Raw genomic sequence first — 22,488 nt, forward strand, 5'->3', positions numbered from 1 at the left:
TAAATAAAAAATAAAAAAAATAAAAAGTTTGTGACTGTGCCATCCCTGGTACCACTATCTTTTCTGTCCCAGCATCAGGCATTGCATGCCTTTCACTATAGGGGTGGAGGAATTGGCGAGACATACTAGCAGCAAATACAAATGAATCAGCTAAACGGATTTGCTGCCAGACTTGCTAGCATACCATAATGCAAAGCCTTGCAAGACACATGATCAGTCTCATCTCGCGAGACTAATGTTAGCACTACTGCACTGATGTGGTCACTATACAAGCAGGTATCCCTTCCAATAAATTTGTGTCTCCTAATTTGTCCCCGAATCTCAACTTTCAGAAAAGTTTTAGGTTCTGCTTTAAAAATGCGACAACCTGAACTTGTTTACCTTGGAAGAAAAATAAAGACCGGCACATTTAGGAGGAATAGTTGGTTTGTATAAATATGTACTATACAAAGGTCCGATGAGTTTTTCCACATTAAGCCGACCAGACACACACACAAACAGGCCAATAATTGGGGAATATCCATAAACGAACCAAAAAAAAAATTAAAAAGGAAATAAGGTGGTGTATGGAGGCAATCTCCATTCCTAGTATGAGGTTGGCTTAACGAGGGTGAATCAGACAGGTTTAAAAATAAGAATTTACTCACCGGTAATTCTATTTCTCATAGTCCGTAGTGGATGCTGGGTACTCCGTAAGCACCATGGGGTATAGACGGGCTCTGCAGGAGACTGGGCACTCTTAAAAGAAAGATTAGGTACTATATCTGGTGTGCACTGGCTCCTCCCTCTATGCCCCTCCTCCAGACCTCAGTTAGGGAAGCTGTGCCCGGAAGAGCTGACATTACTAGGAAAGGATTTGGAATCCAGGGTAAGACTCATACCAGCCACACCGTACAACTTGTGATAACTATACCCAGTTAACAGTATGAATAACAAATGAGCCTCATTAACAGATGGCTCATAACAAAACCCTTTAGTTAAGCAATAACTATATACACGTATTGCAGAGAGTCCGCACTTGGGACGGGCTCCCAGCATCCACTACGGACTACGAGAAATAGAATTACCGGTGAGTAAATTCTTATTTTCTCTGACGTCCTAGTGGATGCTGGGTACTCCGTAAGGACCATGGGGATTATACCAAAGCTCCCAAACGGGCGGGAGAGTGCGGATGACTCTGCAGCACCAAATGAGCAAACTCAAGGTCCTCCTCAGCCAGGGTATCAAACTTGTAGAATTTTGCAAATGTGTTTGAACCCGACCAAGTAGCAGCTCGGCAAAGTTGTAAAGCCGAGACCCCCGGGCAGCCGCCCAAGAAGAGCCCACTTTCCTCGTGGAATGGGCTTTTACTGATTTAGGATGCGGCAGTCCCGCCGCAGAATGTGCAAGTTGAATCGTGCTACAGATCCAGCGAGCAATAGTCTGCTTTGAAGCAGGAGCACCCAGCTTGTTGTGTGCATGAAGGATAAATAGCGAGTCAGTTTTTCCGACTCCAGCTGTCCTGGAAACAGATTTTTAGGGCTCGGACTACGTCCAGCAATTTGGAATCCTCCAAGTCACGAGTAGCCGCAGTCACCACAATAGGTTGGTTCAAATGAAAAGCCGATACCACCTTTGGGAGAAACTGGGGACGAGTCCTCAATTCTGCCCTGTCCATATGGAAAATCAGATATGGGCTTTTACACGACAAAGCTGCCAATTCTGACACACGCCTGGCCGAAGCCAAGGCCAACAGCATGACCACTTTCCACGTGAGATATTTTAGCTCCACGGTTTTAAGTGGCTCAAACCAATGTGATTTTAGGAAATCCAAAACAACGTTGAGATCCCAAGGTGCCACTGGAGGCACAAAAGGGGGGCTGAATATGGAGCACTCCCTTAAACGTTTGAACTTCAGGCAGTGAAGCCAGTTCTTTTTTTAAAGAAAATAGACAGGGCCGAAATCTGGACTTTTATGGAACCCAATTTAAGGCCCATAGTCACTCCTGACTGTAGGAAGTGCAGAAATCGACCCAGCTGAAATTCCTCCGTTGGGGCCTTCTTCGGCCTCACACCAAGCAACATATTTTCGCCATATGCGGCGATAATGTTTTTGCTGTCACATCCTTCCTAGCTTTTATCAGCGTAGGAATGACTTCATCCGGAATGCCCTTTTCCTTTAGGATCCGGCGTTCAACCGCCATGCCGTCAAACGCAGCCGCGGTAAGTCTTAGAACAGACAGGGCCCCTGCTGTAGCAGGTCCTGTCCTGAGCGGCAGAGGCCATGGGTCCTCAGAGATCATTTCCTGAAGTTCTGGGGTACCAAGTTCTTCTTGGCCAATCCGGAACAATGAGTATAGTTCTTACTGCCCTTTTTTCTTATTATCCTCAGTACCTTGGGTATGAGGGGAAGAGGAGGGAACACATACACCGACTGTACACCCACGGTGTCACTAGAGCGTCCACAGCTATCGCCTGAGGGTCCCTTGACCTGGCGCAATATCTTTTTAGTTTTTTGTTGAGGCGGGATGCCATCATGTCCACCTGTGGCCTTTCCCAACGATTTACAATCAGCTTGAAGACTTCTGGATAAAGTCCCCACTCTCCCGAGTGGAGGTTGTGCCCTGCTGAGGAAGTCTGCTTCCCAGTTGTCCACTCCGGAATGAACACTGCTGACAGTGCTAGCACGTGATTCTCCGCCCATCGAAGAATCCTTGTGGTTTCTGCCATTGCCATCCTGCTTCTTGTGCCGCCCTCTCGGTTTACATGGGCGACCGCCGTGATGTTGTCTGACTGAATCAGCACCGGTTGGTTTTGAAGCAGGGGTTCTGCTTGACTCAGGGCATTGTAAATGGCCCTTAGTTCCAGTATATTTATGTGTAGGGGAAGTCTCTTGAATCGACCACTGTCCTTGGAAATTTCTTCCCTGAGTGACTGCCCCCCCAACCTCGGAGGCTTGCATCCGTGGTCACCAGGACCCAGTCCTGTATGCCGAATCTGCAGCCCTCGAGAAGATGAGCACTCTGCAGCCACCACAGCAGAGACACCCTGGCCCTCGGGGACAGGGTGATCAACCGATGCATCTGAAGATGCGATCCGGACCACTTGTCTAACAGATCCCACTTAAAGATCCTTGCATGGAACCTGCCGAAGGGAATTGCTTCGTAAGAAGCTACCATCTTTCCCAGGTTTCAGGAGGTCCCTGACAGAGATGATAATTCCTGGGCCTTCTCCTCCGGGAGAAACACCTTCTTCTGTTCTGTGTCCAGAATCATGCCCAAGAACAGCAGACGGCGTCGTAGGAATCAGCTGCGATTTTGGGATATTCAGAATCCAGCCGTGCTGTTGTAGCACTTCCCGAGATAGTCAGCGTAGCACTAACAACTGCTCCTTGGACCTCGCCTTTATAAGGAGATCGTCCAAGTACGGGATAATTATAACTCCCTTCTTTCGAAGGAGTATCATTTCAGCCATTACCTTGGTAAATACCCTCGGTGCCGTGGACAGACCAAACGGCAACGTCTGGAATTGGTAATGACAGTCTTGTACCACAAAACCTGAGGTACTCCTGGTGAGGTGGGTAAATGGGGACATGTAGGTAAGCATCCTTGATGTCCAGCGACACCATAAAATCCCCCTCTTCCAGGCTTGCAATAACCGCCCTGAGCGATTCCATTTTGAACTTGAACTTCCTTATATAAAGTGTTTAAGGATTTCAAATTTAGAATGGTTCTCACCGAACCGTCTGGTTTCGGTACCACAAACATTGTGGAATAGTAACCCCGTCCCTGTTGAAGGAGGGGAACTTTTATTATCACCTGCTGAAGGTACAGCTTGTGAATTGCCGCCAGTACTACCTCCCTTTCTCTGGGAGCAGCTGGCAAGGCTGATTTGAGGTAACGGCGAGGGGGAGTCACCTCGAACTCCAGCTTGTATCCCTGAGATACCACTTGTATAACCCAGAAATCCACCTGTGAGCGAACCCACTGGTCGCTGAAGTTCCGGAGACGCGCCCCCCACCGCACCTGGCTCCACCTGTGGAGCCCCAGCGTCATGCGGTGGACTTAGTGGAAGCAGGGGGAGGATTTTTGCTCCTCGGAACTGGCTGTCTGGTGCAGCTTTTTCCCTCTACCCATGCCTCTGGGCAGAAAGGATGCGCCTCTGACCCGCTTGCCTTTCTGAGGCCGAAAGGACTGTACCTGATAATACGGTGCTTTATTCGGCTGTGAGGGAACCCGAGGTAAAAAAGTCGACTTCCCAGCTGTTGCTGTGGATACGAGGTCCGAGAGGACCGTCCCCAAACAATTCCTCACCCTTATAAGGCAAAACCTCCATGTGCCTTTTAGAATCAGCATCACCTGTCCACTGCAGAGTCCATAATACTCTCCTGGCAGAAATGGACATTGCATTAATTCTAGATGCCAGCCGGCAAATGTCCCCTCTGTGCATCCCTCATATATAAGACGCCTTTTATATGCTCTACGGTTAGCAAAATAGTATCCCTGTCGAGGGAATCAATGTTATCTGACAGGGTATCAGACCAAGCTGCTGCAGCACTACACATCCATGCTGAAGCAATTGCAGGTCTCAGTATAGTACCTGTGTGTATACACAGACTTCAGGATAGCCTCCTGCTTTCTATCTGCAGGCTCCTTTAAGGCGGCCGTGTCCTGAGACGGCAGTGCCACCTTTTTTGATAAGCGTGTGAGCGCTTTGTCCACCCTAGGGGATGTTTCCCAACTTAACCTGTCCGTTGGCTGGAAAGGGGTACGCCATCAGTAATGTCTTAGAAATCACTAATTTCATATCTGGGGAACACCACGCTTCTTCACACAATTAATTTAACTCATCAGATGGGGGAAAGGTCACTGGCTGCTTTTTCTCCCCAAACATAATACCCTTTTTAGTGGTAACCGGGTTAATGTCAGAAATGTGCAACACATTTTTCATTGCCGTAATCATGCATCGGATGGCCCTTGTGGACTGTACATTTGTCTCATCTCGTCAACACTGGAGTCAGACTCCGTGTCGACCTCTGTCTGCCATCTGAGGTAGTGGGCGTTTTTGAGCCCCTGAGACGCCTGGGCAGGCGCGGGCTGAGAAGCCGGCTTGTCCAAAAGCTGTTTACTGTCATCGAACCTTTTATGCAAGGAGTTGACACTGTCGGTTAATACCTTCCACATATCCACCCACTCTGGTGTCGGCCCCGCAGGGGGCGACATCACACTTATCGGCTCCTGCTCCGCCTCCACGTAAGCCTCCTCATCAAACATGTCGACACAGCCGTACCGACACACCGCACACACACAGGGAATGCTCTGACTGAGGACAGGACCCCACAAAGTCCTTTGGGGAGACAGAGTATGCCAGCACACACCACAGCGCTATATAACAGGAATTTAGCTGCTTATATCACCTTTTGTGCCTAAATTTATGTGCCCCCCCCCTCTTTTTTACCCTTCTTGTAGTGTATACTGCAGGGGAGAGCCTGGGGAGCGTCCTTCCAGCGGAGCTGTGAAGAGAAAATGGTGCCGGTGTGCTGAGGGGAGATAGCCCCGCCCCCTCCGCTGCAGGCTTCTCCCGCTTTTTTAATAATGTTAATGGCGGGGGATTAGGCACATATACAGTTTATAACTGTATTATGTGCAATTTTGCCAAAAGGTATACTTATTGCAGCCCAGGGCGCCGGCGGCCGGCCCCCCCCCCCCCCCCCCGCGCCGGCGCGCCCCCCCCCACCCCCCCCCCCCCCTCAGCGCCCTGCACCCACCAGTGACCGGAGCGTGTGGGTGTGCTGTGGGAGCAATGGCGCACAGCTGCAGTGCTGTGCGCTACCCTTATTGAAGACCGGAGTCTTCAGGCCGCCGTTTTTTCTTCTGGTTCTTCTGTCTTCTGGCTCTGCAAGGGGGGACGGCGGCGCGGCTCCGGACGATCGAGGTCGGGCCCCTGTGTGCGATCCCTCTGGAGCTAATGGTGTCCAGTAGCCTTAGAAGCACAAGCTAGCTGCAAGCAGGTAGGTTTGCCTCTCTCCCCTCAGTCCATCGTAGCAGTGAGTCTGTTGCCAGCAGATCTCACTGAAAATAAAAAACCTAAATACTTTCTTTTCTAGTAAGCTCAGGAGAGCCCACTAGGTGCATCCAGCTCTGGCCGGGCACAGATTCTAACTGAGGTCTGGAGGAGGGGCATAGAGGGAGGAGCCAGTGCACACCAGATATAGTACCTAATCTTTCTTTTAAGAGTGCCCAGTCTCCTGCGGAGCCCGTCTATTCCCCATGGTCCTTACGGAGCACCCAGCATCCACTAGGACGTCAGAGAAAGACTGTTTTTTTATTTTACAGGGAAGCTGCAGGCAACAGCTTCCCTACTTCGTGGGACTTAGGGGGGGGGGTGAAGTAGGAACCAACTTCTCAATTCATTAATGGTTCTGCTTCACTGACAGGACACCATTAGCTCCTGAAGGGTACTGGACACAGCCCAAGCCTGGCCAGCATTCACTTCCCACAGCACTGCCGCCACCCCCTAACAGAGCCAGAAGGGCTGGTGAGTATATTACCGGAGTTCTGCAGAGAGGGGATCCCTCCGATCATCGTTGGCGGCATACAGGTACACGTGCAGTGGCGGGAAGCTGCGCGCCATGTCTCAGCACAAGGGTGCAAAGCGCGGGGGGGGGGGGGGGGGAAGGGGGGGGTGCGCTCTGAGGGCATGTTTTAAAACCCTACTCTCACTGGGGAGGGTTCTTCCCAGGAAGAGTCCATTTTAGATGCACAAAAGGGTAATATGGTGGCCTTTCCTCCTCAGAAGGAGCCAGAGGGTGAAAATGTTGCAAAAGAATGTGTCAATGATTGCAACGAAATTCTCAGAGTCTGAACAGACTAAATATTGGAGGCAGTCTGTGGAGGATGCACTGTTTTACTGACCCTCCATATCATCCACTCGGGTCCCATCCAGTTCCCAGAAAAGATCTCTGGCCCAGATAATGCAATGGGACACAGACAGATTCCGACTTGCACATCGACACTGGGGGGGGATTTGAGGGGTAGACCCAGGGCCGGCTCTACCATTAGGCAGCTTCAGGCGGCTGCCTAGGGGCGCCACTGAATTAATCTAGCAAAAAACAGAAGTATGACTCTGTATGCGGCCTCCTCCTTTTACACTGTGCTGGCTGCTGCTGCGGGTCTAATCAGGTGCAGCTACCACTATCAGGCTGTACCACATAATGCCTCAGCGCTTCCTCTGTGCCGACATGAGTTACATCAAGTCATGTGACGGCACATAGGAGGCAAATGTCACTATGGCCCCCGAGGGGTGCCCCAAAAGCCGCTCCTCATAGCCCTGATGCACCTCCTGCAGGGGGGTTGCAGGTTAGGGGGCACCAGGTTGAAGCTTTCCCTAGGGTGCATAGAGACCTTCCACCAGCCCTGGCGTAGACCCCAAATTAGCCAAAAGCATACAATGTATGATAGTTGCTATAAAGGAAGTGTTGGAGTTTCCAGAAACACTGGTCCCTGAGGAAAAGGATTATTTTATTTTAAATTAAATAAAAAGCAGGTTGCGACTTTTCCTCCTTCAAAGGATTTGAATGCATTCTTTGAAGAATCCTGGGCTACCCCTGAGAAGAAATTTACCCTTCCCAGGAGGATACGTGTAGCGTACCCTTTCCCTGAGGAAGACACGCACAAATGGGAGACTCCCCCAATGATAGCCGAGAAACGGAGGTGTCTAAGAAAATAGTTTTACCTGCCCCTGGTTCAGCCTCTTTAAGAGATCCAGCTGACCGTAAATTAGAAAAAAACCCTGAAATCCATATATACAACTTGCTTGTTAACAGACACAGTTGACAGGGATGAAATAGTCCTAACTCTCAGCCATATCAAAGATGCTGCAGGTTACTTAGTTGAAGCTATGAAGGATATTGGGTTGCAGAGTTCAAGATCCTCCACTATGGCAATTTCAGCCCGCAGGGCGCTGTGGATCCGCCAATGGAATGCTGATGCGGAATTAAAAAAAAAAAAAAAATTTACAAAAAAAAAAAAAAAAGGAATATGGAGAAGCCCTCTTTGGAGATGAGCTGGATGCCATGATTTCAACAACTACATCAGCCAAGTCAGCATTTCTGCCTTCCGCAGCTGCTCCACCTAGGAAAGGATATCATTTTCATACGTCAGCTACGTTTCACGGCATGGCTGTTGAGCACCAGATCCTAGCCTGTAAGGGTATTACCCAATGAAGCCATTCCCACTCTTATACTGGCCAGGAAAGGGGTGACGTCTAACCATTACCACCGCATTTGGAGAAAATATGTATCTTGGTGTGAATCCAAGAAGTCTCCTGCGGTGGAGTTTCAATTAGGACGCCTTCTCCTATTTCTACAGGCAGGTGTGGATGCTGTCTTGAGATTAGGGTCTATCAAGGTCCAAATTTCGGCCTTGTCCATTTTCTTTCAGAAACAGTTGGCTTCCCTTCCTGAGGTCTAGACTTTCATGAAAGGGGTTCTGCGCATCCAACCTCCCTTTGTGCCTCCTGCTGCGCCATGGGATCTTAATGTGGAGTTGCAGTTCCTTAAAATCAGACTGGTTTGAGCCTCTGCAAGAGGTGGAGTTGAAGTTTCTCACTTGGAAAGTAGTCATGCTGTTGGCCTTGGACTCAGGCAGACGAGTGTCTGAATTAGGGGCTCTGTCACACAAAAGAGTCCTTATTTGATTTTTCATGAGGATAGAGCTGAACTGCGGACGCGTCAGCATTTTTCTTCCAAAGGTTGTCTTCTTTCCATATCAACCAACCTGTGGTCATACCAGTGGCTTCTGACACCTCAGCTGTTTCAAGGTCCTTGGATGTCGTCAGGGAGTTGAGGACTTCTGTTGCAAGAACGACTTGGTTAAGGAAAAAAACAGAATCTTTGTCTGTCCTCTATGACCCCAACAAGATTGGGGGTCCTGCTTCCAAGCAGACTATTGCGCGCTGGATCAGAGGTACCATTCAGCACGCTTATTCCACGGCAGGATTGCCGTTACAGAGTTGAGTAAAGGCCCACCCTACAAGGAAAGTGGGTTTTTCCTGGGCGGCTGCCCGGGGTGTCTCGGCGTTGCAAATTTGCCGAGCAGCTACTTGGTCAGGGGCAAACACGTTTGCCAAGTTTTACAGGTTTGACACCTTGGCTGCTGACAACATTCAGTTTGGTCAGTCAGTTCTGCAGGAACATTAGCACTTTCCCGGTCGTACTGGGAGCTTTGGTACATCCCCATGGTACTGAAATGGATACCAGCATCCTCTAGGACGTAAGAGAAAATAGGATTTTAATTACCTACCGGTAAATCCTTTTCTCGTCAGGGGGAGGAGCTACGGCCAAACAGGGTACCCGAAAAGTACCCTTGCGGGCTCGCTTCGCTCGCCACACTTCAGGCTCAGTGGCTCGCTCGCCACCCGATTACTAAGGTAATAGTTGGTGGCGTGGATAGTAGAGGAACTATCCCGCAGGCCTAGCTCCTCCCCCTTGTGTCATGACTCCTCCCCCAGACGGAAAAGGTCCCTTAGCCCACTTGATTCTAGCATCTACCCTCCTGGAAAGAGTCATGTTGGGAGGTAAGGGCAAAATCCTTTTTTGGCCATCACAGATGGTGTAATGGTCAGCATTACTGCCTCTCAGCACTGAGGTCATGGGTTCGATTTTCACCATGGCATTAACTGTGTGGCTTTGTATACTGGTAGGTTAATTGGCTTGCAACAAAATTAACCCTTGCATGAATGTGTGTACATGAACATGTGGTAGGGAATAGAGGGTGAGCTCCACTGGGACAGGGACTGATGTAAACGGCCAAATATTCCCCGTAAGGCACTGCGGAATATGTGTACGCTGTTTAGAATAACTGGTCATTTTCACATGGAATATTATCCCAGCAGGTAGTTTCTTACAAATAATGAAAAGCATTGAAAATTTTCGGCAATCTATAGCTGATGTTTCTCAATAGACCCTATAAATCAATGCAGATCTGTACTCAGCATTCAGGAACATTTCACGGCATAACTCCTAAGATATAACATTTCAATTTTGTGTTCAAACTTCTGACGGAATCTTGATACCTGAAGTGATAAGCACTTGCACTGGGTGTGGCAACAAAGTAAACCCCTGCTCAAAAAGGAAGTTATGACGTGCAGATAGGAGAAAGCTGGATTACATTTGACTAGCAAGTTATACTGCAGGACATACAACTTTTGATTTTCCAAACGAAGTATACTCCTGATGTAATATAGACTGACGTCCCCCGCGTTCGTCTGTCTAACAGGGGGAAGTTAAAGCAAGGAAGACCTGCTCTGTATGTATCAAGCACATAAACCACCTGACCTGCCTTTCTTGAGAAATCGGTCTCCTGTAAGCAGAGATAATAGAACAGGAAACGCTCCCTCCCCCCGTCCCACGCCCTGGCTTCATATTGCTCTGTATATACCGTCGCCGTTCTGCAGGGCCCTGTACGGGAGATCTGCAACTTCCTCAGCATTGTTTCCTCCCGAATCTGCACAGTGACCTGTTTTCACTTCGACAGGGGAAGTTCCTCACAAGCTTACATGTGCACAGTAACATACATACAACGCACGTGTGACAAGCTCATGCAGAACACATGCTTAATCACATATATTAGCACAGAAAGAACATGGGTTACAGAACCCAGTCTAGGTACGAAGACAGTAATCACAGGCGACCATAAGATAAAGCCCAAGGGCGGGTATGATGAAGGGGGAAGTAGAATCTGGGTGGCGAATCAGGCAGAAGTGCGGAAATAACACACCGCCACCAAGATGTCAGTTACCGAGTACACCGCCTGGGGGCTCACAGGCTCAGCGAGCCCTAAACAAACGCGCCCTGAGCGGAAAGTGATAATGAGTCATTATTAAATGATACGCCCATTAGCTCAGAATCCACAGCCTTTTATGCACTTATAGGAAAAAAAAGTAGTCGCCGAAAGCAAAACTAAAAGATATGTGCCCATATCACACGATGGGTAACAGGCTTCTCCCATCTTGTAACCGGCCGCAAACCCAGGCGCCAGCTGTCACAGCACAGTGAGCACACGCAGTCAAACCCCTAGGAGTGGTCACTTCCACTTAAGGTCCCAGCTGACAAACTACAGCACATAGGAAACACAGGATGACATAGAACATATACATTGTACGACAACACAACATAAGCGGGACTAGAACTAGCAGATACATAAAGACTGGATAAGCAAATGCAGCAAAGTGCTAGAGGCAACTCCAGAACCTGAGTCATGCATTGATAGGAAGCGGTGGATTGATACCTGAAGACAGGGCGTCCGGCCACAGTCACAACGAAGGCGGTGGCAGCTGCACTTGGGGAAACTCCACGAACAGCAATCCCTGCACACTACTAGTACTACAGGAACCAAAGACCAACTAACTCATCGGCGGCGCAGATTTTTTTGAACCAGGGAGGTGACTGCATGACCCAGCCCACAGTCACGGGCGTGGCTGTGTGTGAAGGCGGGAAATGCAGCCGCCGGTCATACAGACTGCCCAATTAGAGTCTTAAAGAATGTCTTGAGCGACTGGCCCGGTAGTAGCTTGGCCAATCACATTATAGAGTGACTATGGAGACCTAATGACACATATTGACTGTTATACACTGTTATATACACTGGTGGGGCAAAGGTGTAACTGCTTGAAAAGGAAACCAGCCGCGGACACAATGCTGTTTTTTATGTTCTGCGTCTCGGCTGAAGCCTTGTTACAATTGTGGTTTTCTTCATAGGAATTTGCATACAATGTGTTCTCATGAATTTCGTTTACAGTAGCATCTGTGAAAAGAACCAGATTAAGGGGCTTATATTTCAAGCTTTTTTATATTTATTATTTTTATTATGTTTAATAAAATTCTGTAGAAACTGAAGATTGTATGGGTTTGTTGTCATGTACTAATCGTGTAATGTCGTAGATTTCATAGAAAACACATGCAAAAGACTAATAAACACTGCAGATCATAGTAACTATTATTTTAAATGGGGACTATGGTCATGATGGTATCGGGATCCCAACACCTAGTTCGTAAGTATACTATACCGAAACTCCTTAACCCACTTTACCCTGCAGCCTAACCCTAACCTTCCCTCCCCCGCAGCCTAACCCTCCCCTGCGGTGCCTAACTGTAACCCTCCCTCCCCTCAACCCAACCTCTCACCCTGTAGCCTAGTCCTAACCTCGCTCATCTTACCAGTGTGGAGTTCCGACAGTACTTTGGTGGTCATTCCGAGTTGTTCGCTCGGTAAATTTTTTCGCATCGCAGCGATTTTCCGCTTAGTGCGCATGCGCAATGTCCGCACTGCGACTGCGCCAAGTAAATTTGCTATGCAGTTAGGTATTTTACTCACGGTTTTTTCTTCGTTCTGGTGATCGTAATGTGATTGACAGGAAGTGGGTGTTTCTGGGCGGAAACAGGCCGTTTTATGGGCGTGTGGGGAAAAAACGCTACCGTTTCTGGGAAAAACGCGGGAGTGGCTGGAGAAACGGAGGAGTGTCTGGACGAACGCTGGGTGTGTTTGTGACGTCAAACCAGGAACGACAAGCACTGAACTGATCGCACTGGCAGAGTAAGTCTCGAGCTACTCAGAAACTGCACAGAGATGTCTTTTCGCAATATTGCGAATCTTTCGTTCGCAATTTTAAGAAGCTAAGATTCACTCCCAGTAGGCGGCTGCTTAGCGTGTGTAAAGCTGCTAAAAGCAGCTTGCGAGCGAACAACTCGGAATGAGGGCCTTTGTTTGGATTCCTGCGTTCAGAGTCCTAGCACCAGCATTTCAATCCATGTCAGGATCTTTTCGTCAGTATTCTGACCGCCGAGATTCTCAATCCCGGGATCCTTACCGGATCCCCTATGGCAGTGTTTTTCAACCACTGTGCCGTGGCACACTAGTGTGCCCTGAGCAGTCTCCAAGTGTGCCACCATAGAAGCAGATCCCGGCCCGTCAGTGTTTTGCCGCAACTGATGCCCTGGGACGATCAATACTGGTGGGTTTAGTGGTTGCAGAACCAGGTCTAATTTTGGGCCTGGCCAGTGTTGGGCTCTTCTGGCTTTCTCAGTTGTGGCTCAGGCATCACCTATAGAGAACCTGCGACATGACATCCTAGGACACGCACCTGCACTATGCATCACCATTATATCTGAGTGTGCCTTGGCAATATTTAGATTTTGTTCAGTGTGCCACGAGCTGTAAAAGGTTGAAAATCTCTGCCCTATGGTCTTACCCCTTAATGTACCATACTATGCTTTTCTCCGGCAGGGTCCGCAGGTTATCCACAGGATAACAATGGGATATGATGGAGCGTCAGCGGATTGGCACCAATCGATCAAAGCTTTCTGGTCTCCCAGGATGCAACGGGCCCGTCCATATATCCCCGCCCACTGTCTCAGGCAAATCAGTTTTTTAACAATATAGAAATATGTACTGGCGCCGGCTGTGAAACCAATAAGGGACGATATTTTAAGATAAAAAATCACAAATTTTTAATAAACATATAAAATTGATTAAATAAATAAATCAGATGTAATTTATCTGTTCCTAAATCAGAAACAGATGATGTTAGAAGATGTTAATTAGGACCAATTGGATCCCACTCATGGTAAATATTAAAATTACACAGTCTCCGGTTAGGACTCCCTCCTCATTATTTCTTGGTTCACTTGAGATAATAGTAGTTACCCAGTCCTTATGGATGTATTCCCCATGATCTCAATTTAGCAGGTGAGAATCCAGTTAGCAGCAGGGGAATGATTCCAGGTTGCAATGGGCTGGTAGTGTCCAATAAGGGCAAGAGTCCAATTGTTACTGGAGATACCAGGTGGATCCAGAGCTGATGGTCAGTGTCCTTAACTCAACGCGTTTCGCTGGTCTAATGGCTGCCAGCTTCCTCAGGAGCATATGCTCGTTAGAGATGAGCGGGTTCGGTTTCTTTGAATCCGAACCCGCCAGAACTTCATGTTTTTTTTCACGGGTCCGAGCGACTCGGATCTTCCCGCCTTGCTCGGTTAACCCGAGCGCGCCCGAACGTCATCATGACGCTGTCGGATTCTCGCGAGGCTCGGATTCTATCGCGAGACTCGGATTCTATATAAGGAGCCGCGCGTCGCCGCCATTTTCACTCGTGCATTGAGATTGATAGGGAGAGGACGTGTCTGGCGTCCTCTCCATTAGAATAGAGATAGATAGATTAGATAGAGAGAGATTGTGCAGAGTCGCAGACAGAGTTAGTTTACCACAGTCAGTGACCAGTGCAGTTGCTAGTTAACTTTTATTTAATATAATATATCCGTTCACTTCTCTCTGCTATATCCGTTCTCTGCCTGAAAAAAAAAACGATACACAGCACAGTCAGTCACACAGTGTGACTCAGTCTGTGTGCACTCAGCTCAGCCCAGTGTGCTGCACAGTCATCAATGTATAAATTAAAAGCTTATAATTAATTGTGGGGGAGACTGGGGAGCACTGCAGGTTGTTAGCAGGAGCCAGGAGTACAATTATATTAATTAACAGTGCACACTTTTGCTGCAGGAGTGGTGACCAGTGCCTGACCACCAGTATAGTATTGTTGTATACTACTAATATCTCTTTAAATATCAACCAGTCTATATTAGCAGCAGACACAGTACAGTGCGGTAGTTCACGGCTGTGGCTACCTCTGTGTCGGCACACGGCAGGCAGTCCGTCCGACCAGAATTGTATTATTTATTATTATATACCTACCACCTAACCGTGGTTTTTTTTTCATTCTTTATACCGTCATAGTGTCATCCTAATTGTTACGAGTATACTACTATCTCTTTATCAACCAGTGTACAGTGCGGTAGTTCACGGCTGTGGCTACCTCTGTGTCGGCACACGGCAGGCAGTCCGTCCGACCAGAATTGTATTATTTATTATTATATACCTACCACCTAACCGTGGTTTTTTTTTCATTTTTTATACCGTCATAGTGTCATCCTAATTGTTACGAGTATACTACTATCTCTTTATCAACCAGTGTACAGTGCGGTAGTTCACGGCTGTGGCTACCTCTGTGTCGGCACACGGCAGGCAGTCCGTCCGACCAGAATTGTATTATTTATTATTATATACCTACCACCTAACCGTGGTTTTTTTTTCATTCTTTATACCGTCATAGTGTCATCCTAATTGTTACGAGTATACTACTATCTCTTTATCAACCAGTGTACAGTGCGGTAGTTCACGGCTGTGGCTACCTCTGTGTCGGCACACGGCAGGCAGTCCGTCCGACCAGAATTGTATTATTTATTATTATATACCTACCACCTAACCGTGGTTTTTTTTTCATTCTTTATACCGTCATAGTGTCATCCTAATTGTTACGAGTATACTACTATCTCTTTATCAACCAGTGTACAGTGCGGTAGTTCACGGCTGTGGCTACCTCTGTGTCGGCAGTCGGCAGGCAGTCCGTCCATCCATAATTGTATTATTATTATAATATATACCACCTAACTGTGGTTTTTTTTGCATTCTTTATACCGTCGTCATAGTGTCATACTAGTTGTTACGAGTATACTACTATCTCTTTATCAACCAGTGTACAGTGCGGTAGTTCACGGCTGTGGCTACCTCTGTGTCGGCAGTCGGCAGGCAGTCCGTCCATCCATAATTGTATTATTATTATAATATATACCACCTAACCGTGGTTTTTTTTTCATTCTTTATACCGTCGTCATAGTGTCATACTAGTTGTTACGAGTATACTACTATCTCTTTATCAACCAGTGTACAGTGCGGTAGTTCACGGCTGTGGCTACCTCTGTGTCGGCAGTCGGCAGGCAGTCCGTCCATCCATAATTGTATTATTATTATAATATATACCACCTAACCGTGGTTTTTTTATACCACCTAACCGTGGCAGTCCGTCCATAATTGTATACTAGTATCCAATCCATCCATCTCCATTGTTTACCTGAGGTGCCTTTTAGTTCTGCCTATAAAATATGGAGAACAAAAAAGTTGAGGTTCCAAAATTAGGGAAAGATCAAGATCCACTTCCACCTCGTGCTGAAGCTGCTGCCACTAGTCATGGCCGAGACGATGAAATGCCAGCAACGTCGTCTGCCAAGGCCGATGCCCAATGTCATAGTACAGAGCATGTCAAATCCAAAACACCAAATATCAGTAAAAAGCCTCTTTTTTTCTTTGCGTCATGTGCTGTTTGGGGAGGGTTTTTTGGAAGGGACATCCTGCGTGACACTGCAGTGCCACTCCTAGATGGGCCCGGTGTTTGTGTCGGCCACTAGGGTCGCTAATCTTACTCACACAGCTACCTCATTGCGCCTCTTTTTTTCTTTGCGTCATGTGCTGTTTGGGGAGGGTTTTTTGGAAGGGACATCCTGCGTGACACTGCAGTGCCACTCCTAGATGGGCCCGGTGTTTGTGTCGGCCACTAGGGTCGCTAATCTTACTCACACAGCTACCTCATTGCGCCTCTTTTTTTCTTTGCGTCATGTGCTGTTTGGGGAGGGTTTTTTGGAAGGGACATCCTGCGTGACACTGCAGTGCCACTCCTAGATGGGCCCGGTGTTTGTGTCGGCCACTAGGGTCGCTTATCTTACTCACACAGCGACCTCGGTGCAAATTTTAGGACTAAAAATAATATTGTGAGGTGTGATGTGTTCAGAATAGGCTGAAAATGAGTGTAAATTATGTTTTTTGAGGTTAATAATACTTTGGGATCAAAATGACCCCCAAATTCTATGATTTAAGCTGTTTTTTAGGGTTTTTTGAAAAAAACACCCGAATCCAAAACACACCCGAATCCGACAAAAAAAATTCGGTGAGGTTTTGCCAAAACGCGGTCGAACCCAAAACACGGCCGCGGAACCGAACCCAAAACCAAAACACAAAACCCGAAAAATTTCCGGCGCTCATCTCTAATGCTCGTCCTAACCGGAGACTGTGTAATTTTAATATTTACCATGAGTGGGATCCAATTGGTCCTAATTAACATCATCTTCTAACATCTGTTTCTGATTTAGGAACAGATAAATTACATCTGATTTATTTATTTAATCAATTTTATATGTTTATTAAAAATTTGTGATTTTTTTATCTTAAAATATCATCCCTTATTGGTTTCACAGCCGGCGCCAGTACATACTTCTATATTGTTGTTTTACTTCATATAGGGGCTGACCCCCCCTTTACTGGCTGCCGCTGACAGCGCACTCTTAATCTTTCTCCAAATCAGTTTTTTGTTTGGTGCGGCAGGAGCTGGACCATGGTCAGAGGGCTGGCGTTTTTTTTAGCAGCCCTAAGCTTTCTTATTTTATTTTTATAGTCTTACTGTCTTTTTGAGTGATCTTTCTAAACAGCGTCTTATACGTATATTAGAAAGAGTCACTCGAACAACTCTCCGCCGGGTCGCGACAATGCTTACCCATGAGTACAGTGTTGTTTCTGCGGGCGTCTGTGTCGGATATACTAGCAGGTCCATCAGATGTTACCAGGCTGTGGTCGGAGCACGGGGAGAAGGTAAGGCATCGGTTCCGCTTAGCTAGATGGAATACAGACACAGCCGCACTGTGTTGGGAATAGACTACCAAAAGTAGCTGACGCGGCTGCCACCGCGGGTGCACCAGCACTAGGCCTTAGTGATCATAGGCTCCAGGAATAGTATGAGGCCACGATCCCTAGGGTTGATGTCAGCAGGGGGAGTAGACACTCTTCTGGTCGCCCCTCCCCCCGGTTCATGACCCGTTTCCGCCATGAACTGTTTCTTCGCTTCCATCCCAGACGCTACCGAGGGGACCCGGTCGCAGCATACGTGGCTGTGTGACCGGTGCGTCTGTGTTCACTATAAGTTCCTAGAGCGGCAGTGTACACTAGTAATGTCTGGATCCACTCAGCGTTCGCTAACGTATTGATAGATCCTGGAAGTGAGGTGAGTCTCCCTGTATTCCACCCTACTGAGTACGGGTTATACAGCACTAAAATCTCTATCTACCCTTTTTTTAGTACGAATAGTTAGATAAGTGCCTATTGCATATGAGTCTGTATACATTTACTGTTGTTTCTCTCGCATTGCGTCTGAATACGCTAGATCAGTTTAAACATGACAGTAATTTGTTCTCCTACATACTTAAAAGATATGTTTGTAGTTGATGTGCTCATATTGCTTATTATACTAATGTATAACGTGATTGACTGCTAGTGTGATTGCTGACTTTACTATATGTCTGTTAATTGTCCTTTCTGATCCTCAATGCTGGTGCATGGGTAGGGTCAGATTGTAGGTCACTTTAAATACTTTAAAGTGATTACAGTCACCAATAGTGTAATACACTATGAAAGTGCTGATTATTTATCATGTCTAAGGGTGAAGAAGGTACACTCACAGCAACACAAACACTGATTTCATGTTTGTCTTGCAAAAATGTATTGTCCTTTCAGGATCTGGTTCAGGATGTGTACAAATTGCTTTAGTTTTCAGCAAAATACAAGGCAGATCCCGGTACAAATGGATCCACCTTGGGCTATGTTTGCACAGACCTTATCCAGTATAGCTAAACAGATAATTCTACCCCATCTGTTCCAGGTATAGGTTACACTATTAACCCTTACATGCAGATCCCTACCTACGGTATATTGTTTCCACCATCTCAAAAGAGACAGGTGGATTAACCGAGGTTAAGTAAATCTTCACCTTCACGGGCTACACATGAGGTAGAGGAAAATTCATCGGAAGATGAAAGCTCAGATAATGCTACTTCGGCATACGAAGAAGAGGAGGAAGGTCTCAGCTCAGTCGATATAGCTGAGTTAATTAGAGCTATGAAAGCCATACTTTCCTTAGAGGATTCAGCAGAGCCTGTGTTAAAAACTAAGGCACCTGTGTTTAAACATCCTAAAACAGTTGAGTTTCCAGGGTCAGATCAACTGACGGAAAGCATGGAAGAGGCTTGGGCAACGCCCAATAAGAGGTTTATAATTCCAAAGAAATGGGATTCCAATTATCCTCTTCCACCTGGGGAATGTTTAACAAGGGAGGTGGCTCCTAAAGTAGATACGCATGTGATTCGATTAGTGCGGAAATCTATTTTACCTTTGCCTTCAACATCATTAAATTATGTCACAGATGGGAGAGTGGATGGGTTTCTTAAAACCATTTTTTCCCTGTCTGAGGCAGTCATAAGGCCAGCCATGGCTTCAGCTTGGATAGCAAAGGCAGTGGCCGCCTGGGCTGACACACTGGAAGGGGATTTTCCAGTATTCTCTAGAGCAGGCATGTCCAAACTGCGGACCTCCAACTGTTGAGAAAGTACACATCCCAGCTAGCCCTGACACAGCTTTAGCATTCTCTGACAGCAAAACTGTGTCAGGGCATGCTGGGATATGTAGTTTCACAACAGCTGGAGGGTCGCAGTTTGGACATGCCTGCTCTAGAGAGCAAAAATCCCATGTAGCACATATAAAACAGGCTGCAATATTCTTGGAAGAAGCAGTATTAGATATGGGTACTATTGCCTCCAGGGTTTTAGCTTCAACAATAGCTGCTTGCAGAGCAATTTGGTTACGTACATTAAAAGCTTATTCAGAGTCCAAGAAGGTTTTGGAATCTTTGCCTTTTTCTGGAAATATTCTTTTTGGTAAATAATTGACAGATATTCTGGAGGCAGAAGCAGACTCCAAAAAGGTAAAGTTTCCTTCCACATTCAAATACAAAACTAAAGCTCCGGTTTTTCAGCCCTTTCAGTCTCAAAGAAAGGGTAAGGGAAAAAGTGATCGCAAGCCCCAATACAACAGGTCTGGTAAGACTAAAAAACAGTGGGCTACCAGAGGCCCGGCTTCCAAATCAGAGGATAAGCCATCAGCCTGAAGGTGCTAGCCTCCACCTGGGGGACCCCAGGGTAGGGGGCCAACTTCTTCAGTTTGCACAGAATAAGGTTATGCTTTTCCCTTCAAGAAGCATCCTCCTCAAAGGTTTTTCTGCACCAGCCCGTCTCGTGTCGAGGCGAAGGCCAGGGCTTTGCAAGAAGCAGTTCAGAAATTGCTTCAGTCAGGAGTAATTATTGCAGTTCCCTTTGCACAGCGAGGACAGGGGTTTTACGCCAACCTATTTTTGGTTCAGAAGCCAAATGGATCCTTTCGGCTCTTTCTCAATCTCAAAATGCTGAACAAATACATTTGGGTACCTCGGTTTCACATGGAGACGTTACGTTCCATAATCTTGGCCATGGAGCCAGGAGATTATATGGTATCCCTGGATATACAGGGTGATACCTGCATGTTCACATAGCACTGTCCCATCAGTGTTATCTCGGGTTTGCTATCCTCGAACAGCATTTTCAGTTCCAGGCTCTACCCTTTGGGTTAGCCACAGCCCCCAGAGTATTTACCAAGATTATGGTAGTTATGGCAGCATATCTCCGCCAGCAGGGGATAAGAATTTTCCCATATCTCTATGATCTTTTAATCCTAGCACAGTCATAGGAGTTGCTCCTAGGTCATCTCCAACAGACAATAATTTGTCTGCAGAGACATGGGTGGCTCATAAATTGGGCAAAATCGTCTCTAGTTCCGTCACAGCGGATGACTCGCTTGGGGGCTGTACTGTATTCTGGTCTGCAGAGTAATTTTACCTCAGAACAAGATATTCAAGGTACAGTCAAGGATTCAAGACTTGCTACACAGTCAAACGGTATCCATTCACGCAGCAATGCGAGTGATGGGTTTGATGGTATCAACATTCGACATGGTGGAGTATGCACAATTCCACTTGAGGCCTCTGCAGCGCCTGATTCTTGCCAAATGAAATGGATTGCATCAGACAATAAAGAAACAGACTATGGTACTTTTGGTAAAAGTAACAAGGTCATTAGCCTGGTGGCTACAGTCATCCCATCTGGACAAGGGGAGACCCTTTGGATATCGGATTGGGAGATTCTGACAACAGATGCCAGTCTCCAGGGCTGGGGAGCAGTGTCCGGAAAATTGTGCCTCCAGGAACTATGGACCAAAGAAGAAAGTTGCCTCCCACTAAATGTGTTGGAACTTCGGGCCATATGCATGGCACTGATTCAGGCAAAATACATTCTTCAGGGAAAACCAGTCCAAATCCGTTCGGACAATGCGACGGTAGTAGCGTACCTCAACCATCAGGGAGGAACTCGCAACCAAAAAGCAATGAAGGATGTAAGTCACATACTAAAGTGGTCAGAACTTCATCATCCAGCCTTGTCCGCAGTATTCATTCGGGGAGTCCTAAACTGGGAAGCGGACTTTCTCAGTCAACACACCATTCAAAAAAGCGAATGGGCTCTACACCAGATTCTAGTAGACAAGTGGGGGTTTCCAGAGATAGATCTCATGGCATCCCGCCTGAACAACAAAGTGGCCGTATGCAGGTTAAGTACAAAGGACCCCAGAGCAATCATTGTGGACGCCTTGTCGGTGAGATGGGACTTTCATCCAGCTTATGTGTTTCCTCCAATCACCCTGTTACCCAGGGTGGTGAGAAAAATAAAGCAAGGAAAGGGTGCCATGATACTAATAGCTCTGGCTTGGCCCAGAAGACATTGGTACACAGATCTGCAGAGAATGTCAATGGAGGTTCCACTTCTGCTTCCTTAACGTCCAGATCTACTGATGCAGGGTCCTTGTTATCACAGACATCTGGACCGACTGTCTTTGACGGCGTGGCTCTTGAAACCTCTATCCTGAAGTCAAGAGGATTCTCACAACAGGTAATTCAAACAATGCTCAGAGCAAGGAAACCTTCCTCAGCTCGTATTTATCACCGACTAGGGTAAGCCTATATTAATTGGTGCAGTGAAAGAAATGTGGACCCTAAATCTTTCAGAGTTTCCAGGGTCTTAGCTTTCCTTCAGACAGGAATGGATAAAGGTTTGAAGGTGCCTTCCTTGAGAGTGCAAGGATTGGCATTGACTGTATGGTTCCAAAAGAAAATTGTCAATTTGCAGGATGTGCGTACTTTCTTCCAAGGAATGCTGCGCATTCAACCTCCGTTTGTTCCGTGGGACTTATGTGTAGTCCTGAAAGCCCTTCAAGTTGCCCCATTTGAACCACTTGATAAAGTGGATCTTAAATGGTTGACAGCTAAAGTACTCTTTCTGCTGACTATGGCATCAGCTAGAAGAATATCAGATTTAGGAGCACTGTCATGTCAGTCCCCATTTCTGATTTTGTATCCAGATAAAGCAGTTCTCAGAACTAGATCTGGGTATCTTCCTAAGGTGGTGTCTAAATTCCACCTTAATGAAGAAATTGTAGTACCGGCTTTTCAGGTATCGGGACTTTCAGCGGGAGATGCATCGCTGGACCTGGTCCGTGCATTAAGGATCTACATGGATTGTACCAGTGCCATCAGACAGACAGATTCTCTCTTCATTCTCAACGGATTTTACAAGAGAGGATGGCCTGCTAGTAAGCAGACACTGGCAAGATGTCTTCGATGACGATTTCAGAAGCATATTCTCAGGCTGATCTCCCTGTT

The 22,488-nt window shown here is 47.0% G+C and overlaps 1 protein-coding gene across 1 annotated transcript in view; it reads right to left on the minus strand.

The window, feature by feature from the left end:
* Window positions 1–11,452, minus strand: part of MYH9 (myosin heavy chain 9) — an 889,869-nt gene extending 878,417 nt beyond the window's left edge. The window contains 1 exon segment of the mRNA XM_063940322.1: window positions 11,268–11,452. The gene's annotated coding sequence lies outside the window, so the exon portion shown is untranslated.
* Window positions 11,453–22,488: the final 11,036 nt, after the last annotated feature.

The sequence above is a fragment of the Pseudophryne corroboree genome, chromosome 9 (genome assembly GCF_028390025.1).
Source record: "Pseudophryne corroboree isolate aPseCor3 chromosome 9, aPseCor3.hap2, whole genome shotgun sequence".
Classification (NCBI taxonomy): Eukaryota; Metazoa; Chordata; class Amphibia; order Anura; family Myobatrachidae; genus Pseudophryne; species Pseudophryne corroboree.